The sequence below is a fragment of the Chinchilla lanigera genome, unplaced genomic scaffold, assembly GCF_000276665.1.
Source record: "Chinchilla lanigera isolate Chin_1 unplaced genomic scaffold, ChiLan1.0 scaffold00039, whole genome shotgun sequence".
NCBI classification, from domain to species: domain Eukaryota; kingdom Metazoa; phylum Chordata; class Mammalia; order Rodentia; family Chinchillidae; genus Chinchilla; species Chinchilla lanigera.
Window position 1 is genome coordinate 4,049,456 of NW_004955440.1, and position 17,011 is coordinate 4,066,466.

The 17,011-nt window shown below is 41.5% G+C and overlaps 1 protein-coding gene across 1 annotated transcript in view; it reads left to right on the plus strand.

Moving 5' to 3' along the window:
* The first annotated feature begins 5,041 nt into the window (after positions 1-5,041).
* Thsd7b (thrombospondin, type I, domain containing 7B) overlaps positions 5,042-17,011 on the plus strand; it is a 780,466-nt gene continuing 768,496 nt past the window's right edge. Inside the window, exon 1 of the mRNA XM_013517433.1 lies at positions 5,042-5,221. The gene's annotated coding sequence lies outside the window, so the exon portion shown is untranslated. The remainder of the gene's footprint in view (positions 5,222-17,011) is intronic.

Sequence of the window (17,011 nt, forward strand, 5' to 3'; positions counted from 1 at the left end):
GAGGTTGCCAAATCTTTGGATAATAACAAGCTCCAATCTACATAACACCTGGTCTTTACAACCCAAGTCATTATGAATGTGGTCCAAGTTGTCACTGTAGGATTTTTATTATTTTCGCATTCATTGGAGGTGTTTCTTAAATGGAAGTTCCCGGATCATGTTCCCTTGGTTAGTGTGGATGGAGTGCCTGCCTTGCCCAGGTTTGCTGGGGTGTGATGATGGAGGAGAGCAATGGGAAAAAGCAGCATGCTACATCCCAGATCCTCTGGTCAATAAACAGTATTACAGGCTGAGCACTCAGAGAAAAGCCCACCCAATTCTGGGCTTTGGGGTGAAAAGGAGGAGGCTTCTGGGTTAGGGATGGGAAGCGAAGGTCCCAGAGCTGGTCAAATGGGGAATTCATTGCTACCCACCCTCTCTACAACAGTAGGGCGTGAAAAGAAGACAGATCGGAGACCAGTGACTGAAAGGAAGAATTTAGGATTATGGTTTTGTTGTTTTGCTTTTTAGATTTTAAATCTGGAGGTAACACCTATATGTCAGACCTGGGGATAAATAGGAAGGCAGAAGTAAAAATAAAGAAATGACCAACACTTGCCAAATATCCAGCAAATCTACATTGTTATCTCCCTTTCCTTGCGGCCACCACCATCTTTTGCAGGGATCAGTGGTCTCCTTGTTATACTCTGGTCATTTTCCTTGTGTCTGCACAACACTGAGGTGAGCTTTTGGAAGTCTGCATTAGATCATATGGCTCAGAGAGCTAAAACCACACCCTGGCTTACAAGGACCTTCCAGTTTTGCCCTCCTGCTCCCTCTCTCAGCCTGCCATAAAGGCCTCCACTTCAGACTCACAGCTCTCCAGCTACTTTGGTTCCTTACATACTCTTCAAATGCTAAGCTCTCCCAGGCACAGGATTGTTCATCATACTATCCTTCTCTTCCTTTCTTGGCTGATGCCTACTTATATGAGATGCAATGTATCTTAGCGGTTGAAAATGTGCACATTACTGCCAGGCTTCCTGGCTAAATCCCAGGTTTTCTGCTTATCAGCTGTGTGATGTTGAATAAGTTGCTTCAACTCTCTATTCTTCTGTTATAAAATGGAGCTGACAATAATGCCTGCCTCAAGTGGGTAGTTATGAGTACTAGGTAGTACATGTGAGAGTTTTAGCCCAATGCCTAATATCTAGAATAATCTCAGCAAATGTTATTAGCTTTTGAGTCTGAGCCTAAATATCATTTTCTCTGAGAGATGAGATTTTCATCTGATCCAGACCCTCCCTGTGTTGCATTCCTTTGTCATGGAACTTTTCTCATTCGTATTATTGTAATCATTTGCACACTTGTGTGTTTATTGTCCTTATTAATTAGACTGTAAGCCCCCTGAAGGTATTCAGTTATATTACTGAATAACTAATATCTACACAGGACCAGTCACATAGTAGACGATCAACAAATATATTACTGAATGAATGGCTGAGGCTGGTGGTTCAAGACTGTGAATGTTGAGAGTCTTCTAGGAAAGTATTGGGGCTTCAGAAGGACTGAGTTGGGCCAGAAGCCAATGGCGTTCCACTGTATTACTTTTAAAGACATTATCTTTACATTGTATTTTAAGATGTTGACATATCAAAATCAAATTGCTGGACCAAGCTCAAAACTTACATTCATATGCCATGATTAAATGCTCTTTTTTGGCAGAAAAAAAATGTTCGGATTTGCCATAGGATCTCATCCAACCTGGAACTGGCCTGAATGAATTGTGTAAATGAGACAATCATGGTGCCCCCCCCCCCACTACGCCATTCTGCTCCACAGGGTGACTGCATATTCGATTCAGTTCACTGCTTCAGCGCACAGGCTACTGCACATTTGAGCAGCCAATTCCTCAGTAGCAAGCCCAAGATACTGGCTCATCCCTGTATTCCTCACTGCTATTTTAAATGGAGCCTCTTTATTAACATCGGTCTTATCTCTTTTTTGTTTAATGTCACTGCTTGTTTATTTCATTTACATAGCACTTTCCCATCCAAGCTTGTTAGCTTGTATGGAGAACATCATGTTCAAAGAGAGTAATGGCAAACATCCACAACAACCAAAATGAGAATTTCAACTACAGTAGTGCTTGGATAACATAAGGTTACTTTCTTCTTGTAGCTCACCATTGGTTTTCATTGGGGACCTAATCCCAACAGATTCCCACCCCTCTCTTCACCCATTGTTAAATTTTTTGTTTCATACTTATTAGAAGCATGGTGATGATTGGGACCTTTGGTATCTGTGTGTATAGGATTATGGGAATTTCTAATCTCCAGCTTATTTTCCACCCCTGCTGATCCTTATGCATAATGATGTCACCTATTTTCAAAGCTATGTTCTTCCTAACTTTTTTGGTGCCTTATTTTATAAAATTTTATTATAATGTTTATATAAAATTTTATAAAATGATCTCATCTCTACCTGCCTTGGTTATCCTTTAAATGTTTCTAGCCACATCTGGATTTTAAGTACAAAGCCTTTATTAAAGACTAAATCTAAGTATCTTGGCAAAAAACTCAGTGTCAGTAAAAGCTTTATTTAAAACATAAACTAGTAGTTTGGACTAGAAGTTAAAAAAAAGGATTTATAATGAATCTTATGTCTGCATTTTTCTTCTGCCAGATTTGTATGCAATTGCACAATGTCAGATACAATCTTAGCTCTTGTGTTTCTTGACTTCACTGAAATACCTGTTGTTGGCACAGTGCCTTGAAGAAAAGTGATATTCTGTAGTGTAAAGTGATAAGATGCAATGATGTTTAATATTCACAGTTCTTTTATTTTTGAAAAGAAAACATATTTAATTCTTATGGATTGCTCCTTTTTAAAAGAACCTAAATAACTGGGCACATTGAGGACATAATTGTCATATAACTATTATCATATAGCCTAGATTCAAAAACTGGGAAAGCAAATGCAAACACTGTAAGAGAGGAGGCAACTTGTTTATTAAGACTCAAAATATTCTAGGGGATATCATAACTGAGCAGAGTACAAGATTAATGAGAATAGGTTAGTATAATAAACTGAAATGCACATTGAAATCAAATTGCCAGCCTAAAACAAAAATATATACATCACTGCCTCTGAAGTAGGAACGGGATACATAACTACAAAAATGTCCATAATATGACATACTCAGCATCCTTGATAACCTCTTTTTAGAAGTACTAAAAGCACAAATCTTTGTACCGTATGAAGGTCTATGCATGGCTGAAAACGACAGCATTGATTCTGGGAAGACTGGAACCTGGGAAGCCCGGGTAGAACATTTCAGGAAAGCAGAAATGCTTTTCTTTGGCTGCTGTTCCTCAAGTTACTTAAATGAGACTCATTGGCTATTGATCTGTATATATTGAGATTACAATAAAACATAATGGACCAGTTTCTTTTCCCTGTGGCTCATAGAACTGGCATTTTTACCTCTTGGGAATAACACACTTTAGGTTTGGATTTGGGGGAAATGTCCCAGGATCTGGATGGCAACTGATGTGTTTTTAAGATAATGATGTCAGGAAGAGAGGTATACCCAAGAATATGCTGGTCGTGCTCACTGGGAGAATAGTGATTGCTGTTTAAAGAATTGAGATTCCCACTTTCAGAACCCGTCCCTCAGCACGGTGGGCTGGGGCTCCCGCCTATATAGCCAGGTTCCCTTTAGGATGTTACTTACATTCCGTTGATTTGTGATTTTTCCCCATCACAGATCCTAGCTTGTCTATCTCTTTAATCTAATTTGTGCGATGACATCAAGCTTTAATTTTATCATTATTATTTTGCTTCTTTTAAAACACTTGTGGTGTGCCAGGCACTGGATAAAATAGAAAAGACACATTCCCTGCTGTAGCAGGGCTCATACATTTAAAGAGGTATGGCAGGCAAAAATATCCAGTAATTGGCGATAGGTAGCTCTCCTGTTTTTTTCCCCTTCTGCCTTTTGAAGCAACTTCATCCCTCTGAACAAGCCTAAGAAGTTCCCTGGATCAAAGGTGTCAAAAACGAAGAGGGTTGGGAACAAGTGTCAGGGTAGGCAAGCGACTTTCAGAGCTGTGACTTGCTCCTGGCCGGCCCACGTGCTCTGGGTGCCGCACTCCGGCTTTACCTGGGTGGACTCGGACTCGCCAGCTCTTCCTTGACCCTGGCGTCCCTCCTCGGGAGGCGAAGGCGCCCTTCCCACACCTCCCGCACCATCCCCCAGGACTGCACGTCCTCTAGACCAGAGGCCCCAGAACTAATCTCCAGGCTCTGCTTGAAGTGGGCTGGCAGCCGCGGGGAGCCTCTCATCAGGCGATGTCCAGGCAGGTGGGACCGGGTCCCCAGGGTCTCTCCAGACTCCCGTCCGATGTTTCCTTTTAACTCTGTCTCCTACTTACCCTGCTAGGATCTTCTTTGTCTTTTTCCTAGTAACACTGAAGCCTTCTCGTGCGTGGGGACTGCAGAGGAACCCCGGGCCACCCCGACCGCGCGGGATGGCTCAGCGAGTGTGTGCTTTATGGTACGGGTCTGAGTGTCGGCGCGTCTGTGAGTGTTGCTGCGGGTTACAAATGGGGACCAAGAGCAACCCACTCTCTGCCCTTTTTCTCCCGTCATTTCCTAGAGCTCCGGGGCTCCAAGCCCTGGTCCTTCTCCGCAGCACTCAGCGGATTGGGCATCCCGGGCTGAACCCAGCTGGGGCGGCGCCCTCACCCTCCCGCACCGCACCCCGAAGCTTTAAAGTTGCGGGAAACAGTTTCGGGGGGCCCAGGCTGAAGCCAGTGAGCCCGCGGCGGCTGCTCGCCCCGGGGCGCAGGCTGCGCCGAGGGTCGGGCTGGAGAGCGGGCAGCCGGAGGACGGGGCGGGGGAGGAGGCGGGGAGGGGCTGCGGGGAGCAGCTGGCGGGGGAGGCGAGGCGCAAGGTGGCTCCCCGCGGCCCCGCGCCCCGCGGCTCCGGGGGACGCACCAGGCAGCCAATGGCTGCGCAGAGGTGTACAGCAGATGGCGTCCGACTGCGCCGTTCCTTCCTCCTCCTCCTCCTCCTCCTCCTCTTCCTCCTCCTCCAGTGCTGAGGAGCCAGAGTCGCCGCCGGGTTGCCAGACGCTGGAATGGGTGGTCTCCCGACAGACACCACCATCTTTCTTGCACTCGGGAAGCTCGGGGCTCGGCAGCTCCCAGAAGCTGCGGCTGCGGCTCAGGCGAGGCGGGTGAGTGCGGCCGCGCTGCGCCCCGAGCGGAGCTGGGCGTTCCGGGCCCCCGGGCGCCTGGCGGGGCGCGGGGCGGCAGCGGGCGGCGGGCGCGGGGGCTGCGCCCCTGGCACAGACTTTGCTCTTTCCTCGCCGGCCAGCCTCCCTCGCCCTTCTCCCCTCCGCACGCGGGAACTTGGAAGCGGCGCTTCTCAGAGCCTGTGGCTCTGGGCTGCGGGCAGGAAGGGCTGGCGACCCGGGCGCAGCGCGGGGACGCTCCAGCCAGATGGGCGGGCCGGGACACCCCGCGCGCGACTTGGGCAGCGGCCTCAGGCAACGGGACCGAGGCGTGGGATTCCCACATCCAGCTCGCGTTACGGGGTACGGAGAAAAGGAACCGGGTTTCCCAGTCCTGCGCGGGCGCCTGAGGTCGGAGGGCGGGGAGTTCCGTGGGCTTTGCGAACAGGTTGACTGAGGGCTCCCTGTCGGTTGCGCTGACTGCGAAATCTGCGTGTGGGCGTTCAGGGCCCCGGAGGACAGCTGAGCAAGCCGAGAAGTTTTGTGGCTTCCTCTGATTTATCCGTGGCTTGTCCCGAGGGCGCAGCAACAGTTTAGGATTCCACTGTCCCTGCGGGGGACGAGGGGTGTGCCGAGGAGAATGGGACCCTGGGTCGTCCTGGCGGCACATTGTTCATGAAGAGAAAACGGAAAAGGGCGCCAGTGAGCGGCAAGGAGGACGAGGGTATTTTCTAAAACATCACCTACCTGCACCTGCCACCTTCCCTGTCATACGGTCCACGCTTCCACGGTATGAAAGTTACTTGAATGCTAAAATAAAACCTTTGCTCTTTGGTGCCTGCATATTTTGCGTCTTGAAAAGTTACAAAGCTTGGGGCGTGGGGTGTGTGTTGGAGCATTAAGTGCTTTCTGGTTCTCGGTTGAAATATAAGGAAAAAATAAGTTTGTATGAGGGAGAAGGGTCCTTGAAATCTGAACATGCCTCAAGAGCTCTTTTGATTCAGTTTTGTACAGTCAAGGTGGAGTTGGGCTAAGACTGAGATTTTGGCACAGTCTGTGGAAGATGCCAGGGTTATTGGCACTCTGTTGCAGGGCGGTCGGGTGGTTGCCTGTATTTCCCCACCTGCGGGTGCCTTGGTGCTCTTGTAAATGACGATCTGAGGGAAGGAGTCCTCTAGCATCGTGTGTCTTAGTACACTTGTGAGTGCTGTTATTATGGAAGTGGAAATCCCTGAAGTCAGGGTGTACACCAGCCAGATAGGCTGGTGTGTGTGTGTGTGTGTGTGTGTGTGTGTGCGTGTGTGTGCGTGTTGTATATCTAGAGTTTCCTCTTGACAGGAAATCTTCAGATGTTGGGATGTGATTAAACCCACTGGCAGTGTCAAGGCAGTCTGTTTGTTAGGCAAACTCCAAGGAAGCCTTTTACATTCAGTTGTTGGTTAAGGTTTCCTGAGAGCCTCTTAGCATGTTAGTAATCAAATCAAGTAACCTATTCCGTGGAGAATAAATGCTCATATCTTTGTGGGTTAAATAACCCCCATAAAACCCCTGTGTTGAGGCTTCCCTTTGGAACGTTGCTATTCTTAAAGCTCAGTGCCATTAATAATAGGAACCCTCTTTTAAAACTTAATGTGATCACTTCTGTATTTCCAATGGGTGGATGAACCAACTGGGTTGATTCCCTAGAACTGGCTTCCACTTTCCTTGGCCATTGTGTGTGTGTGTGTGTGTGTGTGTGTGTGTGTATTTTCTCGCCTACCTGCTGGGAATTGAGGGTTGGACACTTTTTTTGTGTGTATACTTGGCCTTGAATTCAGGACCTTCACACTGAGCTGCATCCTTAGCCCCTTTTCAAGATTTTTGTTTTATTTTGAGACAAGGTCTCCCTAAATTGACCATGCTGGGCTCAGACATACAATCCTCCTGCTTCAGCCTGCCAGAGTATTGGAATTAGTGCTGCTGTGCACCATCGTGTCAGGTTGCAAACTCTTTTTGTATATTTAAGTGAAAAAGCATTATGAAATAATTATTCAGACCCTATGACAGCATACTCACTTACTTCTAAAGACTTTGTGGATGTAGTTGTTGTAATCCCATATAAAAAATATGGGATAGTCTTGCAGAGTGGGACAGACTGACTTGGAAGACCGGCACACCTACAAAGCATTTTGGGTCCTGTAGACTGCAGACTAGTTTGCATTAAGGGTTTGGGGATATGTGCTCCAAGAAAAGCTACCTACTCTTGGAAGACTTCGAAAGGCTCTTTTGAGGGTTCATAACACAACAGGCTCACTTTATATTTAAATCAATACTGGAAAATGATCTTTTTGATTTTTTTATTTTCCCCCATTGCTTTTCATCAAAGTCATTGCTTGCTAAGGAGTCAAAAGGCTAAGAAACAGAAACACTGTTAGAAAATAATTACAGATCATAAAAACTATATAAACACAGGCTCCACTGTTTGAGAACTGATATTAATAAGTTCATAACTAGATGTACCATTCCGTTCTCCGGTGAGTGCGAATTTTAAGAGAAAGTAAAGAAGAAATTAAAAAATGGTACTGCTGAAATGTTCTTCAAATGGTACTGCTGAAATGTTCTTCATCAGAAAAAATATTAAAGATTTTGTCTGTGTGCTGCAGATACTATTTTGAAATAATTCTTTCATTAAGATCTATTTCAACAAGTTTGTCTTGAAATCACAGTCTAAAGCAGAATGAAAAGATAGGAATTAAGTTACTGGAAGAGGAATGTGCAAACAAGACAAATTCTAAGGCATGCAGCTCATTTTAATTAAACTCCACAAGTTGAGGCTGGAGTCCTATGATTCTTTCACAGAAAAACAATCTTGCCAAAACTTTAATTTTGCTATACTGCACACCTTTGTAAAGGGTAGGCCTTAAAATAAAACACTGATTCAATAGAATGAAGAATATTTGACTGATCCTATTTAGTTTACAGTGAAAATGACAAATGATATGGTATACAGTATTAAATGCATGATTAAAATAAGCAGATTAAAGAATTCTAAGTAAGTGACAAGTATACTAGTTGGTAGGAAAAAAGAACAGCGTCATTAGCACCTAAGGTTCCAAGATACTGTACAAGTGCTACATAAAGGGTGCATCTTTGAATAACACTAGGGTATTACATTATCAAAAACTGCACACGCTCCTTAGATGCTTTCTTGGATTTTTGAGTATGAATTGCACATAGTGCTTCATGTTTTCAAAAGTAGGCATTTCCTAGTACATAACTCTAAAAGAAGCAGCTGTAATCATTTTAACACCAGCCAGCTCCCTAACTATACCACAGGTCCTTAATTTAGAGCTGTTAACAGGATTAATATCTAAGTGATAATTACCACGTTAAACCTGTGAAAGTACCAGGATTTTAAACTCCACTTTTAATTCTAGAAATTCGCTACTGTGAGTTTGATTGGGATCCCCGGTTTAACAAACCTGAAATCATTGGTATTGGTATTGTTGCTTCAACATGATATACATATACATTTTATTCACCCTTCAAAATTTCTCATTAACTGAGATTATTTTGCTGATACTTTTAGTAGGAAAATAGCCATGAATAACAATGGATGGTCCTGACCCACCCCTTGTTATTCATAATAGCAAGCAGGGGCTGTTGATGAAATTAAGTGAAGAGAATTAAGAATAGTTGCATGCTCAGCTTTTATGCACCTCTGCTGAGAAGGAAATAGGAATTCTAGTCATTTAGACCGTAGGGTTATGTTTCTTTTTGAGTCACAATTCCTGGAGCAGGCCAGCTACACAAAATCCATCTACATAGTTACTTGTGTAGTTTATAGTTTACTTTTAATTTTATAATGAGCATTCTGTGGCTACTAGATCAAGCATTTCCCTTGAAGGGGAAAATAGAATATTAGGGAAACCCAGTTGCTTCGTACCTTTCAGCGAAACTGACTCTAGAGGTGCTATAGAGTACTTTCATGGCTAGTGAAGGCTCAGTTATTACCACAGTGAGGAGTTGAACCCAAGCTTGGTTTGTAAGCAGAACCATTAAGTCATCTGGCACATACACAGTCCTCTGTATTTTCAGAATGTGAGTATGCTGTCATGATCAATAAAACACAGTGTATTTTAAAGCATCACAAAATACCTTTTAGCTTGAGTCATTAGGCTTTTTTTGGCAATTAATGGGATTCTAAAAGTACAAGTCTTTACTGTGATATGGGAATTGGTAGAATGTTTTAAAGTTTTAAAAAAGGCCCTCTTCGCAGAAAAGATTAGACATTTACCTAGATGTGGGGATCCATGAAAATGTGAAAGTGTGTCCTGCATAAAACAAAAACCGTCACTGTGGAACTCAGGAATTTCGTAGCAAGGCCCACAATGCTTGTTTTTGATTTTGCCTCTCTAGGCATATTTTAATTATGAGCCTCTTGCACTTAAATGAGCTGTAGCTAAAAACAGGATCCTAAGTTATGAATGTGCAAACAATTATTTAATGCCTTGACTGGGAAGGAACTGGTTGCTGTGTTGTACTTGCGTGTATTAGGGTTGGCTGCAGATTTGTGCAGCGTTATATATTAGTGAACAGTTCATTACCTCTGGAAGAATCACAATGTCGAGAAAAGCTCTAAGCTTCATAGCAGTTAGGCACAATTGCTTTGGTCTTAGACTGTAGTTTTGTAGTACAGCATATTTTAATTTTGGGTTCTTTCATTTGGCTGTTTTAAAAACCATACCCTGTACTATGCATAAATGAAGGATTTTAATTATAGGAAGACTGAGGCTTGCACTAATCTCTTGCAGAGTTTGCTTCTAGGCGCTCCTCTATTGATTTCTACATTTTGTGCTTACGTTAGACATATTCTGGGTGATTTGGCCCACATGCATTGATAGAGCTTTATTGGATGTAAAAATATTGAAATTTTTCTGTACTAGTAGGTAAATGGGTACTGTGTGAGCCCCGAGGAGAGCCTACACTCTGGACTGTCTTGAGTGTCCTATAGGCCCCTTTTTAACACCCATCAGATCATATCTTGATACAGACATTAAGAAGGTCCTGCCTGGTACGGCAAGGGGGCCTTAAGTCCTGCTCCAGGGCTATTGCAAGAATTTTCTGATAGTTTTTTTCCCAACAGGAGTGAATGTAAACCTTGGCATTATGCCTAATTGAATTTAAAATGTTTACATTTACATTTTAGTGTTTCTGTCCAACAATTATTTCTATTAAAACTACTTGAACATTGTTTTCAATGCTAAGTGTATTACCTAACAGAGCAAAAAGACAGCAAAACCTCTTTCAGCTGAGTAATCAATATAAAATTAATATTATAAATTATTATAAATTATATAAATTTTTTTAAATTTATAAATTTTATAAATTTATAAAATTACAAATTATTATAAAATTAATTTAAAACCACATTCCTTTTGAGTTATTTGTTTTCTTAGAAAACATAAACTAATACTAAAACATAAAATAAGAATATTCTTAGGGGTAAAGCCAAATTTCTTTTTTTTTTTCCGGTACCGGGAATCGAACTCACGGCCTTGCTCTTGCCAGGCAGGCACTGTGCCACTGAGCTAAATCCCCAGCCCCAAAGCCAAATTTCTAACCCAGGTCATAACAATAAAACTTCTGCCCCACAAGTGGTCTCTGTCTGAGACCACTTAATTAAATGTATGTTTTTAGAGTGATTTAAAAGTTTTTTTCTTGTAGGGAAAAAGCAATTATTGTTTCCATCCTCTCTGTTTCTAGTCTTAGCGTTAACTCTGTTTCATATTGATGTTCATTAATTTATGTGATTAAGTATTGTTGATGGGGTTTTATTTCATCTGAGTTGACCCATTCTCTGAACTACAGTATCTTCCAGCCAGTCACAAAGGGAAAGAGATGTTGACACCTTTGAAGATTCTTTGAAGAAAATTCTTCAATGCTTTCCCTGGATCTCTTGTGCTAAATGCAAAAACACAAGACTCAAACACATCCTATCAATTTTTTTTTAATACCAAGGACTGAACCCCTTTGCACTGAGCTACATCTGCAGTCTTTTTTTATTTTTTATTCTGAGACAGAGTCTCTACTAAGTGGCCAGGTTGGGGTTTGAACTTGTGTTCTTCTTGCCTCAGCCTCTTACAGTGCTGAGATTACAGGTACAGATCACCACCTCTGGCTGTATCATGATTCATGAGCAGAAAAGGGTAGTATTCACATCCTATATCGATTTGTCTAATATCAGCCATTGCTTTCTTCCTTTGTGCGTCTCTTGTTCTAGTCACCACACTGACCCACACTTTTTAAAGTGGCCACACATGCCTTTTTCCCTCTCTTCCCTGTCCCTAGTTATACAAATTGTATTAGTCATGACCCAGTTTTAATTATACTTCCACTGAATTTTCTCTGATTATACTAGTTCACAAAGCTCTCTTTCAGTCTGAACAACTGAAGTGGTAAATTCTAATTTTAATGTTTGATTGAATCTGCTTCCTTATTAGCATCTACTTGTAGAGTTCTGATGGCAAAGGCTTTGGATGGGAAAGGATACCCTCTCTGTACTGAGAATCTGGAAAACGTCAGAGAGTAGAATGTGATAGAGAGTAGGGTCTAGGTAAGAATAGCCATTTGATGTTCTGTAGAGGCCTCCTACCATCCAGGTAGGGAATAAGAGTGGTTACCAGTTACTGTGGAGCGCAACTTGCTGCATACCAGGCTAAGTACATTAGAAATGCTGTGTTTCCTGCTCATAAACATGTTTACAACATGGGCACTGTTATTCAGTCCCATTTTGTTCATCCTAGGAAACAGAGGCTGAGGGAGCTTTGATATCTCGTCTATAGCTAATGCAGCTGGAAAATTACAGAGCCACAACTTGCATCCAAGTCTGTTGCACTGCAAGTGCCATTCGCCTTTGATTCACCAGGCTGCTCTAGAGCCTGAAATTTTGGGCAGTAATTTTAGTCTTAACTTCTAAAGGAATTTCCTCAAAACGCGAGAGCACATATACTTATATACTTACCAGCTGTCAGAGCCTCTAGTGAACATGGAGGTGACCGACAGCAAGAATATTGCTGAGTCACCGCTAGCTAGAGGTAGAAATGTCATCTAGAAATATGGAAAAAGGCTGTGTTTTGATTTGGCACAGACCTTCTGCATGAAGATTATATGTTAGAGCTGCAAAGAGCCTGAGACATTTATATTTAAAAATGTTAGTGTCCCAAGGAGCCATGGGAAGACTCAGGAAATCCAGACTGAGAAAATCCCCACTTTACTCCTTCTTATTAATGCTCCATCATCAAGATACAGCTGTTCTGCCCACTATGCAAAGTCTTAGCTTTGAAGTTAGCACAGCAAGTAGGAAAAGGGATAATGAGTTTTCAGATGTGAGAATGGACTGGCAGTAGCCCTGGCCACTCCTGAGATTTGGTTAGGGCTCTGGTCAGGGGATGCCCATGTCTGTCCTCACTGACTGGATGTGCATCCTCACAGGAAGCTATCGATAGTCAAAGGGACAGCTTCACTGAGAAGAGAAGGACTGTTCTTCCGTTAAGTATTTGAAGTTATCTTTCTAAAAATGTTTTGCTGGGTCAGCATGATGATTTTTTGACATGAAATTCTGTGAGACTGTATAATAAACCCATTTCCAACACCAATAGCTCTTCACAATTTCTGTAGAAATATAGTGTTGGAATATGACCAGTTTCTTTCTGCTTCTGGCAGAATCATATATAAAGAAGCACAGAGGAGTTGAAGTTGTAAAGAGATTTTGCCTTATTCTAGGAATGAACATTTTCACATTCAGAGCTGTCTGGAAATGTGATAGGCTGTCTCAAGGAAATGTGAGTTCCCCATCTTTGGGGCCATTCAAGCAGAGGATTAACAAGTACATGTCAGGATATTGTGCAGAGAGGGCGCAGGCACTGAGGATTTATTGAGCACGAACTACGTGCCAGACATTGCTCTTCATGTGTTAATGCTTGAAATCATCTCAAAAAACTTGTGAGATCAGGTGTATTACTATTTGTAGTAGTAATCCCATTTTATAGATGCTGTAGCAGTAAGTGGCTTGTCTCAGACCAGCCGTCTGGTTCTAGAGCAGTGCCTGCTTACCAGAAATAGAAGACAAGCTGCCAACAGAATTTTCAAATCCACCTTTATATTTTCTAGTAGCCACAATAAAGAAGGAAAAAAAATCAAAATTAATTGCAGTACTGTATCTTATTAACCCTATATATATTTACAATTTTTTGTTTTAACAAGAATTATTAAAAAGTTATTAATATGTGGTACTTTAGGTCTCTGATGTACTAAGATTTAAAATCTAGCCTGTATTTTACCCTTCCTGGCACATTCTGTGCAGGCTAGCCATGTTTCAAGGGCTCAGTAACCCCACGTGCCTGGCGGGCGATCACTATGTTACAGTTCCACTCTTCCTGAGGAGCTGGCGTGGTGGTGCATGCCTGTAATCCCAGTATTTGGGAGGCTGAGACAAGATTGTTGCAAGTTTGAGGCCAGCCTGGGCTCCAAAATGAGCTCAAGGCCAACCTGAACTGCGTAGTGAGACCCTGTCTCAAAAAGACAAAAAACAAAACTAAACATCTAAAACTAAACTAAAAATCTCCTCTTCTTGCCTAGTGACTGCTAGGTTTCCTTGCATAGAGGAGGCCATTCACATGTTTATAAAGGTTGCTCTTACATGATAGCAGTACAAATAATCTCTTTTTAAAAAAACCCTAATATACTTCCAAACTCAACTCAGAAACATTTTTACTTTCAAAACCTGTAAGAGAGGAAGATTTTTTTGCATCTTATCTGTAAAATCCTGAATCCCATATGCCTTTCTTTGGTGAAGATGGAGCACATTTGGCTTGCTTGCCTTGACAGCTAGACATACACATCACCAAATCACCAAAACACCTTGCCCTTCTTGTTTTCATTTAAACAGTCTCCATTTCTTTTGTCCTTTGATTTTTGTTTTTTCTGGGTTTGCTAGATTATATGTGTAGCCTATTGCATGTGAAATGAGCATAGCTTAGGACCTGCGTATCTCCAGAGAGCAGTGGAAGGAAAAACATTAACTTTAACATGAACGTAATGAATTTTTCTAATTTACACCTGATACGTATTTCTCAGCACCCTCTTACTATGTCCTTATTATGATCACTGCAGCCAGAAATGATGAAGGTGATATTTCTGATCAAACTGTAGTAATAATTTGGTGGGGTTGATTCATTTCCTGGCAGGATTCACTCTTCTCAGTGATCTGAAGGGCTTTTCTCAAGTTGAATTTCTGACAGTAACCAGCCCTCTGCGCTGTGACATGCTTCAATTGAAAAAACAGAATGTGACATGTATTTCATTGTGTGGAACATATAAAAAAGTTCTATGTTTCCTTTGTGAGCACATCCTCTACTTAGCTACATATAATAGTGTGAAACATTTTAATAATTCTAAGTCTTCTTCAGGAGGGCAGTGGATTACACAGGTAGCTTAAACCTGACTTTAGTTGCTTATTAAAGGAAACATAATAAGAACTAGACTTCTGCTAGAAAAACTGTAAATTCAGGAGGACTATCCTTGTGGAGACAGACTCCAAGGATGTATCATCTAATATTTTCTGCATGATTTTTAGGTGTTTCTTTGAATTATAGAACTGGTAGCATTAAAACATAATGTTGTGGACATAATATATTCCCAGTGAAGCATTTCTTTTCATTTCCTTTTTTAAAGAAACAATTACACATTTTTTGGACAGTAAGACAAACTGTTGTAAAGTGCAAGATGTGTCTGTAAACATTCAGAGATTACTTACCGAGCATCTGTTGTGTCCGTGGTACAGAGTGGATAAAAGCAAATGTAAGATACCAGAACAATTTACAAAAATTTACACTCTATGGAGGAGATGGACGTGTGCATCTTGTTCTCTTAAAAAAGGCAAACCACGTGATTTATGTGTATTTCTCTTACTAATTATGAGCTTACTAAGAACAGGTGATGCACCTTTCTCTTGCATCCTCTTCAGTTTGCAGAAAGTAACTGCAAAGTAGATGTGTGTTGAATTAAATGAAAGATACATTAATTTTACTTACATATGTAAATTAAAATATCGATACAATGCCAGATTTATAAGGGACCTTTTTTAAAAATGAAGTTTGTGTTTAAAACATAAAGATGAATAAAATCTAGTTCTAAATCTTTTTCTTCTCCTCTGACTAACTCAGCTCTGTTGACTCCGTTCGGTGACTTCTAACACCTCAGCTGCACTAGAAAATATTGTGTTCACCTATAGGAAGTTAGCCACCTTCTGTGTGTGTTTTTCATTTTTTATTTAGAGGATGGAGAGCTTTGCTATCAAGGCACAGTAAGTGATCATCAGAAGTATTTATATGGGAGGTGGATCATGGAGTAGGCTAAAATTTTGTGTCTATGTATTCTTGCATGGGGCTCCCAAAGTCTGTCAAAGACCATAGTGCTAGACAATATCTGGACAGTTATTTAATATTTCTGAGCAAATGGAATCAGCTAAAACATTAGTAAGGCTATGTAACCTACAGTACTGAGGCCCTCTTTGCATCCCATCAAGTGTAGAAAACCTGGTGCATCGCTAGTTTGGCTATTTGAGCTGATTACAAAAATAGATATGAGCAGTAATGACCACAGATCATCAGAAACTGTTCCTCTAGCATTTTACATGGACAGAATTTAATGTACCTTGATAGATTAAATTCCTCTTCTTGAGTTTCTCCAGGAAAATGTAGCCGGTGGTTCTGTACTGCTTGCTTGTAATGTGTCATGCATTCTGTGTGGACTATTTGGAGTATGAAGTGATATCCCCAAATTGGCCGTACACAGAATTTGCATGCAAATAGTAAGACAAATAAGGTTATTTCCATGATGAAAATTGCAGCTGTAGGGTTTCTAGGTGAATAGATCCAGCATTGGAGTGAAGGAATTGGGCACTGTCTGCCTGTTTGTTTTTGTCACAGTTTTCCCAACATAATTTCTGAGGCTGGGATATATATGCTATTCTTTAAGACTGATTATTGGTATTCTCTTTACTATAAAATCTTATTGCATATTGTGTTTCAGGTTGATGGCTTAAGAAATCTCTTTAAGATTCATTAAAAACAACAGTAATAACACTTCTGTGCAGTCTGGCAATGCGAGCAGAATGCTTTATCCTTGGTTTACTGGTCTGCATAAAACTTGATAGCATTCTCAAACTCTGTTTTGAAATCTCATGATGCTCACAGTCTAAATAAAGTGAGACCCAAATCCTCATAATCCAAGGTAAACAATTTTGTCCTGGCACGTGTCAGTGTGTGGCAAGGAAATGTACACAAGGACAGAATTATACATTGATTTGGCAATACGGTTGGCAAGCATAGACATTTGGTAATTCCTACAAGATAAAAGCACTTGAAATAGCAAAGTCGTCATTCAGCCCCAACTGAAAGCTTAAATGCTCAAAATAGTATAAATCATTTATGCAGTGAAACCTTCAGAAATGAAAATCAGATGATGTAAATTTAGACATGTACACATGCACACACATGTACACACACATGTACACACACATGTACACAAACACAAACACACCGAGAGGGAGGTATGGCTATTTGAATGTGAACTCATGGTGAGAAATGAAGCAGAAGGGGACCAAATAACTCAACTGAAAGTGAGAAAGCTTTCTCAATTCTTGGAATTGGATGTGTTCAGAAATATTTGATGGAAAACAAAAAAAGGGATTGATTAGAAGGGGCAGAAGGAAAGAAATCATGCTGCTCCAGAGATATAACCAGTTTCCAA